Source organism: Juglans microcarpa x Juglans regia, chromosome 1D, assembly GCF_004785595.1.
Source record: "Juglans microcarpa x Juglans regia isolate MS1-56 chromosome 1D, Jm3101_v1.0, whole genome shotgun sequence".
Taxonomy (NCBI): Eukaryota; Viridiplantae; Streptophyta; class Magnoliopsida; order Fagales; family Juglandaceae; genus Juglans; species Juglans microcarpa x Juglans regia.
Genome location: NC_054594.1, coordinates 7,340,767 through 7,358,184, shown reverse-complemented (window position 1 = coordinate 7,358,184; position 17,418 = coordinate 7,340,767).

Here is a 17,418-nt window from a genome sequence, read left to right as displayed (position 1 = left end):
TCTCTCTCTCTCTCTAGGTGAATTCATGTGTTTGTCACGCATATCATGTGCATGGTTAATCTTTTTTAATAAAAGATTAAAAAATACAACTTAACATGCCATGTTACCAAAAAAGTAAAATATAATTAAAATATCATGATATTTTAATGAAGTTAATAACTAACTTCATTAAGATATCATGATATTATAACAATAAACTGAAACTAAAAAGATTAGAAACTAAAATAAAGATTAGAAACTGTAATTAAATAAATGAAAAGAAAATGTAAATCAAAATAAAGAAAAATTCTTCTTATCAGCAATTATTTACTGCCCTACACCCCACCCTATGAAAAACACCCCCATTTCCTATGAAAACACCATCACGCCCTATGAAAAAGTTATAGGCGTAGGGTGTAAGAGTGAATAGTGACTGATGCATAATAAATCCCTAAAATAAAAAGCATCACCTAAGGGAAAATTAGTGGTTGAACGTGGCCACATATATATAGGGCCTGCCATCCATGATTAGTGCCACCTAAATTAGTTCGTGGTTGGCTCCATTTTTTTTTTTCAATCTTTTTCTCAACAATAATTCTATATACCACCGAGACGCAGTATCGGATCCGACGTGGCAAAAATTAAAAACGACATTGTTTCGTAACAATACTGCAACTCAAAGAAGGGCCTCTCGTCTCCCCATTTTGGTTCACATTTTGTCTCTCTTTCTTCCATCTTCTTCTTCTCCCTTTTGTCGCTTCGAGAAACCCGCAGATCCCTTCTGTCACGATTACCCTTCATCTTCGACAAAGCCATAAATCCACCCACCCATGAACTCTTGCCATCTTTTTCTTCTCCCTTCCACTTTCACCGCTCTGTCTCACGAAAATAGCCATAAAAACAGTCGAACCCACGATGGATCTCTTCTCGCCGTCGTATCCACGAAGCCAAAAAGCCACACCAACGAATCGAAGAAGCCCCTTTTTTCTTCTTCTCCACCCAGATCTGAAATTCCCTTCCCACAGAGCCCTGAAACCCCAACCCTAACACACAACCTAACCTGTACCCTGAAATCCCCATCCCACAGAGCCCCGAAACCCTAATCCAAACCCTAACCCGAAACCCTAACGCATGACCTAACCCATACCCTTTCTAAGTTCAAAACTTCAAATACAATCCATACCTCACTTACAGCAGCAACACAGTTGTGGGAGTGAACAAAGGAGCTAACGCACGAAGACAGGTTGTCCCAAGTAAGGTTCCATGTCCGTTGTCCTATTTTTTTCTCCATTTTGGCGCACTTGTTTTTTTTCAAACAATCCTTAGCTATACTTACTTTTTTTTTCAATTCTTTGAACAACTCAGATATATGTTCAGTGGAATCATAGTTTTTGAATTATAGTCCTTGAACAGCTCAGATATATGTCCCGGTACAAGTGGAATCATAATTGCCGCGAATAATTATTCATTTGTAGGACTTCTTGTTTCTTTGTTGATAGCTATGAGCTAAGTTCTATGAATGTGTCGACTGATTGATGAATGCTCTATGAATGTTTCTCTGTCGATAGATATTAGGTTGTACTGATGTTTCAAGATGCACTCAGATATATGTTCAATTTGGATGTGTGGTTTGATTGATGGACTCCATTCTGATTTATGACCTACATGGAACCTTGATAGTTTGTTGCAAGGGCTTTAATTGGTGTTGACATGATATACAAAAACAACATTCATGAGACATGAATTTGTTTCATCAAAGCTCTTTTGTATATTCTTTCTCTTTACGATTTCACCACAAGAATATTTTGGTTCATCTTAGAATGTTGTCGTCATCATCAACAATGTTTGGGTCATCCTTTGTTAAACACACTTTGGGTCAACCTTACTTTTGTGATGTCGAAGCCACACTGAAATTCTCAAATACTACAAAAAATCCAGGACGACCCTTCTTAGGGTGTCCAAACTACAACACAAAGGTGACTATATCATTTGTACATAATACATTTTTAATATTTGATGATTAATATGCTGCACATCTAACATTTCCTATATTTATATATGTATAAAATGATTTATCATACTGTAAGTTTTTCAAGTGGGCAGATAATAATTAAGAGAATGAGCTTCAACTTCGAGAAAGAACAAATGAACTGTTAAGAAATGAGAGAGAACTCAATAAGAGACTTGACAATGTCGAAAAGAAGGAGATTGAGCTCCGTAAGAGATCGGATGACATCAAGAAGAGAGAGATGCTACTATCCAAAACTAATGAGAAGGTTCAGAAGGAGTCGGTGCTCGTTGTACGTGAAGCTGAAATGTCGCATTCAGGCACACTACTACGGTTGTATTGTGCTTTTGCATTTGTAGTTGCTTGTTGTATTGGACTTCATACTTGATGCAAATATATTAAGTTCTTAGATTCTGCCCAAAGTTGGTGACTAACTTGTAATCTTAAACTGTAATGCCCCGGTCCCGCACGGGTCGGAGAGTTACTTCCTAACACTTAAACTCACATTTCAACAATATTAAAAAAAAAAAACTCCAAATTCCCAATATCATAAAGAAAAATTTGATTCAAACCACTATACTTAAATCATCTCACCCAAAGCCTCAAAATCTTGATCATCAGCTGAACCATCAAAATATCTGAAAAATATTGTGGAGATAAGGGGTGAGTTATCAACAACTCAGTAAGCAGAGAGCATATACTAGCATGTAAACATGAGCATTTATAACATTTGATAAGCAGAACAAAACATTTATTTTCAGAATGCAGAAACAAAACTTTGTACAAAAACATTAGAGCGAAATGTTCAGAAAAAATAAACTTATTCCAAAAAGAAAATCCGTTGGCATTTCCAAACTGAAACATTATTGTGACGCCCCGACTCCCACGTACAAAAAACAAGGGAATCGTGACGTCAGGATGGTGACAACACGGTCACGCATCCCAACGAAATGTGCTCAAGTGTGTGTGCAACATGCAAAGGTGCACAATAAAAGTCGCAGCGGATAATATAAATAAGTCAACTAAGTACCAGAAATTTAAATACAAATATTCAACACAATTTATCTTTAAAAATATACAGTCATCCCAAATATAATACAAAAGGTAAATACATAAATTGATAAAAACATAACTCACTAAACAGGAGCAATCCCAGATCACTCCTCCAAGGGAGCCAAGCTAAGGCTCGTCATCATCATCTGCATCAAAATCTGCGATACCATAAAATGGTACCACAGGTAAGTATAAACCAAACAACTCTCGGGATAAAAATACATTAATGCAACCAACAATATAGCAAAATACATTTAGCTATAAAATACCATTTTGGCCCAAAATATCCGTAAAACATTTTCCCATAAAATGATTCACACAAACAATCCATTTATCGGACACTGTAGGCGGGAATCGCAGGCGGGACTCTACCACCGTCCCTGCTTACCACCATCCCTACCGCGTGCACCGTAGGCGGGAATCACAAGCTGGACACAACCACCATCCCTGCTTACCACCATCCCTATCGCGTGCACCGTAGGCGGGAATCACAGGCGGGACTCTACCACCATCCCTGCTTAGCACCATCCCTACAGTTCCTTTACACATAATAAATACTTAACAGAGCATTGTAGGCGGGAATCACAGGCGGGACACAACCACCATCCCTGCTTACCACCATCCCTACAGTCTCTTTTCCTTTTACTCACATGAGAATCCAATTCCAATAAACACATGAACATGTATGCAATCATGCGAAAACCCAGTTTTCTTTACAAACATGATCATGCATGCAATATGCGATGTACATGAACAAGCCATAACCAATAACCAACAACCACAATTCACAATGCAAACAAACACACAACTCCGTCCACAATCCATCCGACCCCCGAAACTCCTCGGACTCAGTCCGGCAAAACAAACCAATTCACAGATAATATGTGTTAGTGTAAAAATATATTTAAATCACGAAAGTTCTTTAAGGAAAATACTTACAGTGCAATATAACAATTTCCGAAGGATCACGAAGTTGCAAGTGGTGATGTCTGAGCAACACCACAGTGTAAAATACACTGTGGCCGTGGGTCACAGATACCCACTTTTCAACGAGGACAAACGAAGACCCAAAAATGGTAGGGTAGGGCCTAGAGAGGTCGGTGAAGCCAATGGTGGTAGTGGTTTGCCGTGGGTGGCGGCGCAAGGGGTGGTTTTAGGCTAAAAATGCACAAATCGGAAATAGGCTTGGTGGGGCTTCACCGGTGACGGATCGGAGCTGGAGTTGGGTCCAATGGGTTGCCAAGAGGTCGGGGATGAAGTGGTAGGAAGATGGTGGCCAATGGCGGTGCGACGGCGGCGCAACGGCGGAAAGAGTGCCGCGGCCTCATGGGCTTCGTGGGCTTCGTGGGGGCTAACGGCGGCACGAACGGAGGTGATATTGGTGGGGTGAGGTCGCCGGCGGCTGGGGAAGCTAGCGGGCTGGGCGGTGAAGGCCACCGCCGGCTCACGGCGGCGCTGGCGTGAAAGTGGCCCGCGGCTTCGTGGGGTGCGTGTGGGCTACCGGCGGCGAGGTAGGGGCTAAGATTTGGGAGGTGAGGTCGCCGGAGGGAGGGGGAGCTGGTCGGCCGGGCGGTGTCGCGCACGGCGGCGCGACGGCGGCGGGCTGGGGGAGAGGAAGAACGGACGGAGAGAGAGGGAGGGAGAGGGAGTTGCGCGCGGGAAGGAGAAAAATAAAGAAGAAAAAAGAAAAGAAAGAAAAGAAAAAGGAAGGAAAGAAAAATGGAGGGAAAAGAAATGAGGTCCAATCCTCATAACTTGGGTCACAAAAATGATCCAATGGAGATGATTTTAAAACCACAAGTTAAACAAAATAATTTAAACGTAATGGTAAAGTCAAATTGAAATAATTAAATCTCACAGTAATTAATTTAAATATTAAAAGTAATTTAAATGCATAACAATAAATAAATATTTGGAAAGCACATAAAAATAATTTTCACCAAATTAAAATCATAGAAATAAACTTACTAAAAATCCAACCAATTTAAAAATAAGAGGATAAATTTTTGAACAATAAAAAAATAATCCTTTAGTAAAAATACACTGAAATACGGGGTGTTACAATTATAATCTTATCATCGTTTAATATCACATCGGGACAATACCATGTTTAACCCCCGTGGTAGGGTTATAAACCACCATTATACCCATGGCTGGGCCATTTTCCATGTTTCACTCCCGTGGTAGGGTTATAAACCACCATTATACCCGTGGCTGGGTCATTTTCCATGTTTCACCCCCGTGGTAAGGTTATAAACCACCATTATACCCATGGCTGGGCCGTATACCATGTTTCACCCACGTGGTAGGGTTATGAACCACCATTATACCCGTGCCTGGGCCTTAACAGAAACAGAACGGATTTCATCGAAAATCTGATTACAATCATATACAGAATCAAAACTTCATGCCAAGGTTTTCAGATGACACATCACATCAAAACAAAACACTAAAAAGTTTCAGATCATTTCACATTTTCGAGATAAACATAAACAAAATATTCTCATTTGTTCATAATAAAACTTTTAGAATTCCTTATTCACTCTTTTACATAGTTCAGAAATAAAGTGCACAAAAGTAGCTCATGTCTACACCAGTCATGACAGAAAAATACTTTCTCTTATGTAGAATTTATGCATATGCAGAATAAACATCTGAGGTTGTTTTCAGATCATCTCTTTTCAAAAAAATAAACACATTTATTCTCAAAGTCAACCTCATTTTATTTGTTTTATGCAAAACTAGTATATGAACCCCGCTTACCTGAACTTCCTAGCTTTTCTGGAATTTTCTCAAAATGCCGAACAATTATTAATCGTCACCTATAAATTTCTAATTAATCACATATTTCGATATTTAATCCTAGGCTTCTAAAATAACTTGTTTTAATCCTTCAATACCTAACAAATCCTTATAACCTAAAAAAAAAAATACCATCATTTTCTAAGATCATCAATATCCACTTACTCGAATTCGTACTGAAGAATAAAATTTATCTAATAAGTATTATGATAATTATAGAACTCAATAAAAATTAATATACAAAATATCTAAAATACCAACAATATTTTATAAATAAAAAGAATACATTGGTTATTAAAAATTTCCATAAAGTAAGTAACGAAAAAAAAAATTCATCTCTTAAGAAAACTAGGCTTACTTCCTTTAACTAACAATATTATCAAAATACAATAATAATTATTGAAACTCAAAGCAAAATTCCCATTTAAATAAATCCAAAAAAAATTAAAAAATAAAAATAAAGACTACTCACCCGAAAAACATTAGGTTAAAATTGAGAACCTTCCATATATATACATATATATATATATATATAAATAAAAATACACCTAAAGAAGAAAAACTAGAGATGAACATACACATGAATAAAAGAAAACAACGATGACAGGAACTCACTGAGAAGGAAGGGAACGTGCGCCAGCGCTTGGAGATAGCTGAGGTCGGCGGTGGAGGTGCGGCGCTTGAGCAGTTGAAAAAAATGATAGAGAGTGAGAGAGAGATGAACGAGAGAAACACACGGTGAGAGAGTGAGAGAGACGCCAGAGAGATGAAACACGGTGAGAGGGATCCATGCGAGATGCTCACCGAGGCAGCAAGAGACAGCGACAAGGTGGTTGGGGCGGCAGTAGATCGCGGAGTCGTTGGGCGTTAACGCCGCTGGACTTCCCCTGCCGTGGCTAGCGTCACCGAAAGAGTTGAGTGGTGCTCTGTTTTGAGATGCAAAAACAGGGGTGTTTCGGTGATGCGTGCGACAGAGCTTTACGTTCGGTGGCTAAGTGTGGGGTACGGTGGTGCAAGGCAGAGCAGTGGAGGTTTAAAATGTGGCTCAGTGGCTTTCGACGTGCGTGGGAGAGTACCTCGGCATGCTGGTCAGCGTCGCTAGATGCTGTGCATGGAGCTGGGCAGTTTCACACGGTGGTTAAACAGGGGTGTTGCATTGGTCATGCGTGGAGGAGTCGAGGCTTACGAGGTGGTTGGATGGTGGTGTCCGTTGGAGGTTGCTGGGTAACTCGGGTTCACGCAGGCAGTAACTGGTTTGTGGTGGATTCTAGGTGCCTTCCGACTTGGTGCAGAGAAGATAGAAAAAAAAAATAAAGGTAGAGAGCATCGATCTACAAGGTGAAGTTTATTGAGAAACCAAAACGCACGGGAAAAAGGGTGGTTACACGCATGGGGCAGCGGTTACATGCAGTTGCCGTGCTTGATGCGGGGAACTTCTTGTACGTGGGCATGAGGAACGGATGAGTGAGAGTTGGGAGTAAATAAAAAAATATATATGTATATTGACTGCGAGCTCTATGCTAGACCCGGGTGTCACATAAACTCACTTTGGTTATTGGCCAATTTGTATAAAAGTTCAAGTAAACCAGTAGAAATATTGTCTCTCTTTACAGTTTTATGCATATGCTTAGTGAGAAGTGAAAATACACTTTTCATCCGTGAAACTAATTTTATTGTGAGACTATTGAGACTGAAAATCTTGATCTGATTAGGCCTATGCTTAAAGGTGAGCTAAAGCACAATTTGTTTTGAAGTCTGCATTCTTCAAATTGCAGTGAAGCTGAGCAATGAGTATAAACTATGGATACAAGCGAAACAGATTTCATTTCGCATGCATTACACAGATTTCATTTCAGCTTCTCAAAGCATTACACAGATTGATTTTCATTCCAAATGAGAGTCAAAATGTAATATAAGTTCCCAAAAAAATAGCTCCAGACCTGCTTTCATTGTATGCCACTCTACCAATGCTTTCCATGTTCTTCCAAAGAGGACTGAAATATTTATTTCTTCAGTCAGCCCCTTAAACAGTGATCGTTTGAGATCTGGTGGCATTTTATAGGCTTGCATCTAGAATGCTGAAATTGACTTGCTTGGGGCCATCTCATGAGGTAAGATTGTACCATTTCGGCAACAATAAGGGATCAATCCAATGGTCGTGTTGTTGTACTTGGTTGGAGGCAAGTCAATTATGGTTGGAGTTCTTTCGCAATTTAATACAGTGGAAAATTCTATACTCTGGTAATATGTACCTTGAGGGCCAAATAAGCATTCAAAAGAATCAACAGCTGATGGATATGCCCCTTTCATCGCATAGATAAATTCATCCCTTGTGGTTTGAGAGTGTGACTTGTACCCAGTAGTTCGACTCATATGTCCAGATCACATCATACATAATAGTAAGGTAGCCACTCTGGCGAGGCAGGAACTCCTCATCTACAGTAATGTTTGATTTGGCATTTGGGTCTTGTGTGCAACATACTTTTGTCACATTCCCTGAAAAACCAACATTCATGCTCATGAACATATTCTCTTCAAGCACAAAACCAATTCATCGTAAAAACTATATGTTGTGCTCTGACATCAAGTGCATTTATAATTTTGTTTACAAAAAGAAGGCAGCATAAAAAAAAAAAAAAAAAAAAAAAAAAAAAAAAAAAAAAAAACGAGTTTTCCGAGAGCAAAGAACTTTGTTCCACTCTCCATTTCATTTTCTATGGTAATTATGCGTCGTCAAGACTTTCCTCATGAATGAAAATTGAAAATTCATCTGGCCAAGCAATAAAGCGACGCCAAGTTTACAAAATATGATACTCTTAAACAAGTTAATATGGACCACTTTATATTAGCATGCCACGTCAAAAAAATCTTGATCCCATTCTCTTCAACAAAATACTAATTAGCACAAAGAAGTATGTTGCATGTTTTCGATATTTTTCTCCCCCTTCTTTTAAACCTTCACTTTCTAGTGAAACAACTAAAACTGCCACAACCTTAAGCCTTCACAATACAAGAACACATAATTCTAACAGGATTCATGAAGTAGTCGCATGTAGAAACAGTAGAGGATAAGATTCTAACTTGACCATGGAGGATGTTAGGGAGTTGGCCAAAAAAATCTGGAGCACCTGATCGCATAATATAGATCAAAATTAATATAACCACTGACTCGACACTACCTGAAAAACCATTACTACAACTCAAAATAATGTGAAGAATATGGAGAGCATAAAAATACCCATACAGCACCACATACAAGTACACACCAAAAAATAAAATTTTAAGGAAAAAAAAAATCCAAAGATTCAAAACAAAGGGCCACCAAATACCCATAAATCAAAATTGGGGAAAAAAAAAAAAGGAAGAGATGTTTACCTCGAGCAACTGGCCTAGGACAAACCCAGCCATCATTGGCCAGAGAAATGTTCGAGGGCAATGGAACCGTGGGGGGAGCCACACCAAACGGTGTTCCCACTAGCTAGACCTAGACCAGAATCTAGGTCAAGTCCATGGCGATCTCAACTACCGTCTTGAGGTCCATCATCAGGTACCCGGAGAAAATGGTGTCATTTTCGATGCTACCTAGAAGGCTGGTCCCGTCGGCCAACACTGCGTTGGAAAAGGAGACCAAGTACTCGTCGTGCTTGAACCCAACGAAGACCCTCCACGACTTGAGGTCCACGATCCCGTTGTTGAGCACGGTCAGAACCAACTCGAACCGGTAAGGCTGCCGGGTGGATACGACGTACGATTCGGCATGAGCTTCCTTCCACCGTTGTAGGTGTAGGACAAGTATACGCCGTTTCGTGAATCGGCACCCTTAGACAGAGACTGGGCGACCAAGAATGGTAAAACGGTGAATAGAACCAAGCCGACGACGAAGTGGATGAAATGGACAGCCATTTTGGTGGTGTTGTTTGGTCATGGAGTCTGGAGTTTTGATTCTTTTGAACTTTGTTCAAAGGAACTAAGGAAGTATGGAGGGATAGAACCAGAACTTTTCAATTTCAAAAGAGAGCGGCAATGGATAAAGAGAGTAATAAATAAACTAAGGATATTGCTACGACCCCCGCTCTTGAGTCCCGTTTTCCCTTCCCGCTTGATGTGGCATGCCTCCGTGACATCGATTTTAAAATTAAGAAAAAAAAACAAATGTCAGGCATCTATTTTAATAAAAAAAAAATGTCTAAAACGCTTTATTTCTTTTCTTCTTCTTCATCTCTTCCGAAAAGCTTCTTTCTTTTTTGTCACTTCATTTCTTTTTCCTGAAAAGCTTATTTCTTTTCTGTTCTGGGTGAACTCGGCCTCAGCTTCTATTTTTTTGTTCTTCTTCTTCTCTGAATCAGTCGGCTTTTATTTGCTGTAAGTTTACCCTCAACAAAGCTATACTCCCTTTCCAACAATTTGAGTTACCATTGTTGATCCTAAAGCTTCTGAGCTAGCAGCAGTACAGTTGGTGTATAAGTAACCTCTTGGATATTCGATCGAGACATAACATAATTGCAGTGGCCTGAACAGAAACTCCTTTCTATTCTCTTCAATCTCTCTTCTCCTTTTCTTCCATTTGATTTTTACTCTTCTTTGGCCATGAAGATGACCTTGCAACAGTCAACAACACACCATCTATCACAAAGAAAATGAAGGTTTCACCTAAGACTGTTCATCTGGGCCTGATTGTTATCTGGCCTAGTCCGGAACCCGCATCACTCCTAACCGACCCAACCCAGGCCGATTACGATATTACACCCGGGTACCGGATTTTAACCCCGGTACCCGATTTTAATAAAAAAAAATAACTAAGCCTAAATCTAAGCCCCCACCCCCCCCCCCCCCCGGTGTGATAATTTTGGCTGAATGTTATCTCTCGAATCTCTGCTCTCCTCTCTCTCCCCCTCGAGCCATGAAACTCTAGCTTTCTCCTTCAAGTTTTGCCATCTCACTCTCTCTCTCTCACCGTTGCCGCTGGCCAGACTTCCGATCGGTAAGTCTCTCTTCTGTCTCTCACTTCGGTAAGTCTCTCACTCGCTCTCTCTCTCTCTCTCTCTCTCTCTCTCTCTCTCTCTCTCTCTCTCTCTCTCTCTCTCTATCTGCCATGTGTTTGCCTGCTCTTTGTTATAATCCCACCATTCACGTTACTTTCTTTTTTGTTGTTGGTTTTATTTTATTGCTCTGTGCTTTCTTATTGTTGATTTGTATAAAAATGTATTGTTTTGTTATGATCTGTCGGCATGTACCATGCCAATAGAAGCTCCTTGTAGTCTGTACTCTCTAGATCCAACCAAATCACTATTCTATGTTTTAGGGTAACAAGAGTTGGTCAAATTAAAATTTTCGGGAAGATTCAAGAAGACATGTAATTGGGAACAACTTGGAGAGTCGATCACAGCAATATTTAGCAGTTAGCTACTGTACTTATATTTCGGGAAGGTATGCTTTGTAGATTATCTTAAAGAATGGAGAAGCAGAGTAGATTATAACAAAGTTTAGTAAAATGTTGTTATCTGTATAATATCATGTGATGGCCATGTTATAGGTCTTCAACATGGATCTATCATCTTTTATTCGACTGTTTTATGATCTTATTAAATGTTGCATATTCCTTGTGTCACCACTTATCCATCTTATCATAATCATATAGGTTGTATATTTTCTTATTAAATTATTTGTGATTGCCCAATACAACAATATTACATTATACTACTTGGTGGATCACGTGAGATTTGGATAAGTGTCATTACATATTTGCATCTCTGCTGCGTTCTTTCCCTCTCTGCTTGTTTTAAGTACTTCATATACTTATTACTGCCCTTGCTAACCATAATAAGTCAGGGTTATGTTAAAACTCAAGTATGTTACAAAAGTTCACTTTCGTGTATTCCACCAAGTCAATAATTCCATTGTAGGTGTATATCCTTTCAGATTTACCCATATGCTTGATTTTTATCATTTTGTATTGTATTGTTTGGCTTGATAAAAGAACCAGTGCGGCCTAATTGTCAAATGGTGGGTTTCCGCTCATTTTTGTGGAAAATTTTCTTTGAGAAGCATGATGACTACAAGGTAGATGGAATGAAATATTTCTTTCGTTCCTGAACACTTTTTGACTTGAAATTTTTTGTTTTTGCAGGATCTCTCAGTCCAATCACTTGAAGTTGCTATTTGGTTTAAGATTAAATCATTGATGGACATGTTACGGATTTTGTAATTCATATATTATAATTTTGTATTTTGTAATGTAATATAGAAATAACAAATAATGTAATAGGTAGTCAGATCACTTGAAGTTGCTACTTGCCAGAATTATTTTATAATTCATATATTGTAGTTTTGTATTTTGCAATGTAATGTAATGTGTAAATAACAAAATAGTGTAATATGTAATGGATTGCATTCATTTTAGTTTTTCATTTTTATATATTTTTATTATTCTAGAAAATGTTAGTATTATGCTTTTTAATGATGACTCAGAAATTTTTTTCATAAATATATGCTTTTATAAAAAAATTATGATTTTCAACACTTATTTAAATTTTTTTTAATAAATATAGAAGAATTATGCTTTTCAATATTTTAATTATAGGCTTTTATCAAGAAAAATTATGGTTCTAAACCCTTTATATCAACCCAAAATAAAAAAAAAAAAACCCAGGTACAACCCGGATCCATCCGGGTTCCAGCTCGGGTCTGACCCGGACCAACCCAGCCCGAGTTTGAAACCAGGGTTCCGGTCCGAGTATACCCAGGTTCCCGAGTTGGAATCCAGATGAACACCCCTAGTTTCACCAACATGTATATTATTCTTCTCTCTTGGAAAAAAATAAATAAAAAAAAAATACCCATTCTGATGGCAAGCAACAATTTCAAATGCCAAAATGGTTTGCATGGGCAACATGCAGTACTAGTACAGCATATCATCCTCTCATTTTGTGAATCTCACCTCGATGCAGATGGTGGCTTCCAATACCAACCGATTAATGAGAACCAATAATGTCAACTATGATGTGATTCAGCTGAGACCAAGGTGATACCAACAATATTGGCACATACGAAGTCCTTGTCTTCCATGTAGAACTCCACAAGGGACTTAGGAGACCCAATGGGCGAGGGGAATCTTGAGGTGCTCGTTCGGATTATGAGAGTTGGCAATGATGTGTAGCACATGATGAATGATGCAAAGCATCAATGGAGGTGATTCGGGCCAAAGACCTATTGGGCAAGACTGAGCCTCAATAATTTTCAAAATGCTGCAAACCATTTTGGCATTTGAAATTGTTACTTGCCACCAGAATGGGTATTTTTTTTTCGGGAGAGAAGAACAAAAGCCTACTGATTCAAAGAAGAAGAAGAAGAACAAAAAAAAATAAAAAAAGCTGACACAAAGTTAGCCCAGAACAAAAAAGAAAGAAGCTTTTCTGGAAAAATAAATGAAGCGACAAAAAAAGAAAGAAGCTTTTCGAGAGAGAAGAAGAAAAAAAAAAGAAATGAAGCGTTTCTGTGATTTTTTTTGTTATTAAAATAGATGCCTGATATTTTTTTTTTAATATTAAAATAGATGTCACAAGGGCTTGCCACATCAAGCGAGAAGGAGAAGCGGGACTGAAGAGCTGGGGCCGTAGCATTATCCATAAACTAATACTTTGTTTCTCTTTCTGCGGTTTTTTTTTTTTTAATATTACCCAATAACGTGGCAGTCTGCCATGTCAGCTAGTTCCGCGGCAGGTGCTCAATCCAGTTGTATTTAGGATTATTGTTTTCTCAAATGTATTTTAAATATTAGTGTTTCAATTTCTTCTAATTGGGCATTTTTATTTATATTTTTAAATTAATTTGATTTTCCAAAAGAGTTTAGGTTATTAATTTTGGCTTTGATTTTAGTTTTATAAGTTTAAGTTTTTTCAATGCTTTTAATATTGTAACATTTGTTGTTCACTTGGCATTTTGATTGACATCATTTTTAAGATTCTAAAAGAATGGCAACAAATGAGTTTCGTGTGAAGTAACTTTCATTAATTAAGGGAATTTGGATGAAGAAATCATTTGATATATATGAGTATTATGTTAGGAACCCAGAAAGACTTTTTTTATTTTTCTTTTTTTCCCTTTTTTCTTATGATCTCAAGGACTCATTTGAAAAATATAAAATGCTACAAGCCAGTATAGAACTTATCCCTCAAAATTATTTTTTGATGTTACAAAACATACTTACAACCTTCCATATATAACAGATTTGCTTGGCGATGAAAAATTGAGATTGTAGACAATAGACATGATCAAAAGCATGCATTACTGGATCTGCATCTCAAGGCTACGGATTGACTGCCGGCCACAAGATTGAGATGTTAGATGCAGGCCAAAAGATACAAACGTAGGGCTTCGTATATGGTTACGTACGTAATCAACACAGTTTTATAATATGGTTTTATATTTAATTTCAATCGTTGAGTCGAGTTTCGTTCTTTTCCAAGATGCATGTACATACCAAATCACCTTTCAAAGAAAAAGTACCATATATATTTCCTCAAAAGATATAACTACACACATGTCCCACCATGTTGAATCAAGCAAAACAGAGAGAGACGATTAACTGTTTGTATAAATGCCATAGAGAAAAGACAAGTATGTTTCTTATTGCTTGTCCTCTTATACAGACTATTTGCCTCTTATATAGGCGTAATACAATAACAAACTTCAGGCCTTTGGCCAATCATATTGTAACACCTAGCTACCAATCTGTTATGGACAGATTCTAGAATATTCCTCCTTGTACGTGCTGAATATTTCCATGTGTGCTGGACTACTAATGCTCAGCTGAGGGAGTGATGACTGAGGCCTTAATATCCTCCCACGAGTTAAGCGGCACTGAGTCAACAGTGAGGCTTGATCGAGTTGAAGAAACCGTAATGATGATAAGGGCTTGGTGAGTATATTTGCTATTTGGTCTTTGCTGGAGATGAAAGACACCTGCAATGACTTTGCTGCCACTCTATCACGGACAAGTAATAATCAAGTTCAACATGTTTCATTCGTGAGTGAAAGACAGGATTTACAGCAAGATAAGTTGCCCCCATATTGTCACACCAAAGAGTGGGGGGATTAAGAAGGGAAATGCCAAGTTCTTTCAACAGGGATTGAATCCACAAAAGTTCACAAGTGGTATTGGCCACAGTTTTATACTCAGCCTCAGTAGAGGACCGAGCAATGGTGGCTTGTTTCTTTGATCCCCATGAAATAAGATGCTTACCAAAATAGACACAAAATCCTGCTGTTGATCTACGATCATCAGGGCATCCACCCCAGTCGGCATCGGAGAAGGCAAAGAGTGTAAAGGAAGAGGATGGGGAGAAGGTGAGGCCGAAGGACTTGGTGTTGTTCAAGTAACGCAGTATGCGTTTTACGACCTGCCAGTGGGGCAACCGAGGAGAGTGCATATATTGACAAACTCGGTTGACAGCAAAAAAGATATCGGGTCTAGTAAAAGCTAAGTATTGTAAGCTTCCAACCACACTCCGATAGAGATGAGGATCCTCAAAAGAGCACCCCTCAACAGCTGAAAGTTTAATGGAAGAAGACATAGGAGTGGACACTGGTTTGGACTGGTGCATATTAGTACGAACCAAGAGATCGGTGACATATTTTGACTGAGACAAGTGCAAACCAGAGGATGAATGTGTGACTTCAATGCCTAGGAAATAATGTAGAGTGCCTAAATCCTTAACCGGAAAATAATTGCTTAAAGTGCAAATAAATTCATAAATCAACCTAGAGTCAGAACCAGTGACGATTATATCGTCAACATAAATCAACACATAAATACACGCAGACACAGTTTTATGAATAAACAGAGATGCATTAGATCGAGAACAAAGAAATCCCAAGATTAGAAGACAGTCGGACAACTTTGCAAACCAGGCCCGAGGAGCCTATTTCAAACCATAAATGGACTTACGTAGTTTGCAGACATAGGAGGGATGATCCGGATTGACGAACCCGGGTGGTTGATGCATGTAAACCGTCTCTTCAAGGTCGCCATGTAGGAAGGCATTTTGGATGTCCAACTGCCGAAGAGACCACCGTGAGGTAACAGCAATGGAAAGAAGTAGACGAATGGTGACTGGTTTGACAACTAGGCTAAAGGTTTCAGAGAAGTCCACGCCGGGCTGTTGATGGTACCCCTTGGCCACAAGGCGCGCCTTCCGGCGTTCAAGGGACCCATCGGCCCTACGTTTGGTTTTGAGGATCCATTTGGATCCCAAAATGTTGAACTGAGGCGTGGATGGAACAAGATCCCAGGTATGGTTGGAGAGAAGAGCATGAAATTCTTGGTTCATGGCTGAGTGCCATTCGGGATGTTTCGCCGCTTCAGAAAAGGAGGATGGTTCCTTTGGTATGGAGGAAGAAGTCACGGTGGAGAGAGAGGTCGTGGGTTTTAGGGGAGGCCAAGGGACGGTTCCATCTTTGAAGACGCGAGGGCGATGTATGTTGGCTTGAGATCATGTTTTCATGGGGTGATTAGAGAGTGGAGGAGGTGGATTAGGGGGAGATTCACGAGATGATGAAGACTCTGTGTGCAGGGGTGTGTGACGGCTGGAGGATGAGGATGAAACTTGAGATGTAACCCTAGGCAAGGTAGTGGACGGGCTGGATGGGCGTAAAGGTGTTTGTGGGCTTGAGCTTGGTGCAAGTGGGCCTAAAGGAGTAATGGGCGAGACCAAAGAGAGAGGAACGACGCCAGTAGGAGAAGGATTAGAATTAGAGGGAGAGCTAGGTTGTTTTTCAAAGGGAAACAGAGTTTCATTGAAAGTTACATCCCTTGAGATGTAGGTCCGGCCCATTGGTAAATGAAGACAAAGATACCCTTTATGATCTGGGCTGTAGCCCATGAAGACACAAGGTAAAGACTTAAAGTCTAGTTTATGTTTATTGTAGGGATGGAGATTAGGCCAACAAGTGGACCCAAAGACACGAAGAAATTTGTAATCGGGCGGGCAACCCATCAAAGTTTCATAAGGAGATTTGTGATTAAGAATGGGAGTGGGCATTCGATTAATTAAAAATGCGGCCGTTTGAAAAGCCTCGGCCCAATACTTTTGAGGCATGGAAGCATGGGCCAAAAGAGAAAGACCCGTCTCAACTATATGTCGATGACAGCGTTCAATGCTCTCATTTTGAGGATGAGAGTGAGGACAAGTAATGCGATGTGTGATACCAAATTGTTGAAAAATTGAACGAAGGGGACAAAATTCCCCACCCCAATCGGATTGATTGGAAATGATATTTGTAGAAAAAGTATTATGAACAAAGCGTAAAAATGCCAGAATTAGAGGAGACACATTAGATTTAGTTTGCATTGGAAAAAGCCAGAGGTACTTAGAGAAATCATCTAAAACAGAAAGATAATAACGACTACCATTGGTGGATAATATCGGGGCCGGACCCCATACATCAAGAAATAGTAAACTAAATAGTTTATTGGACCGGGAAGGGGAACTAGGATAAGGTAGGGTATGGGCCTTGGCCTGATGACAGGTTGAACAATGAGAGAACCCATGACCTGCAGATGGCAGATTGAAGTGACG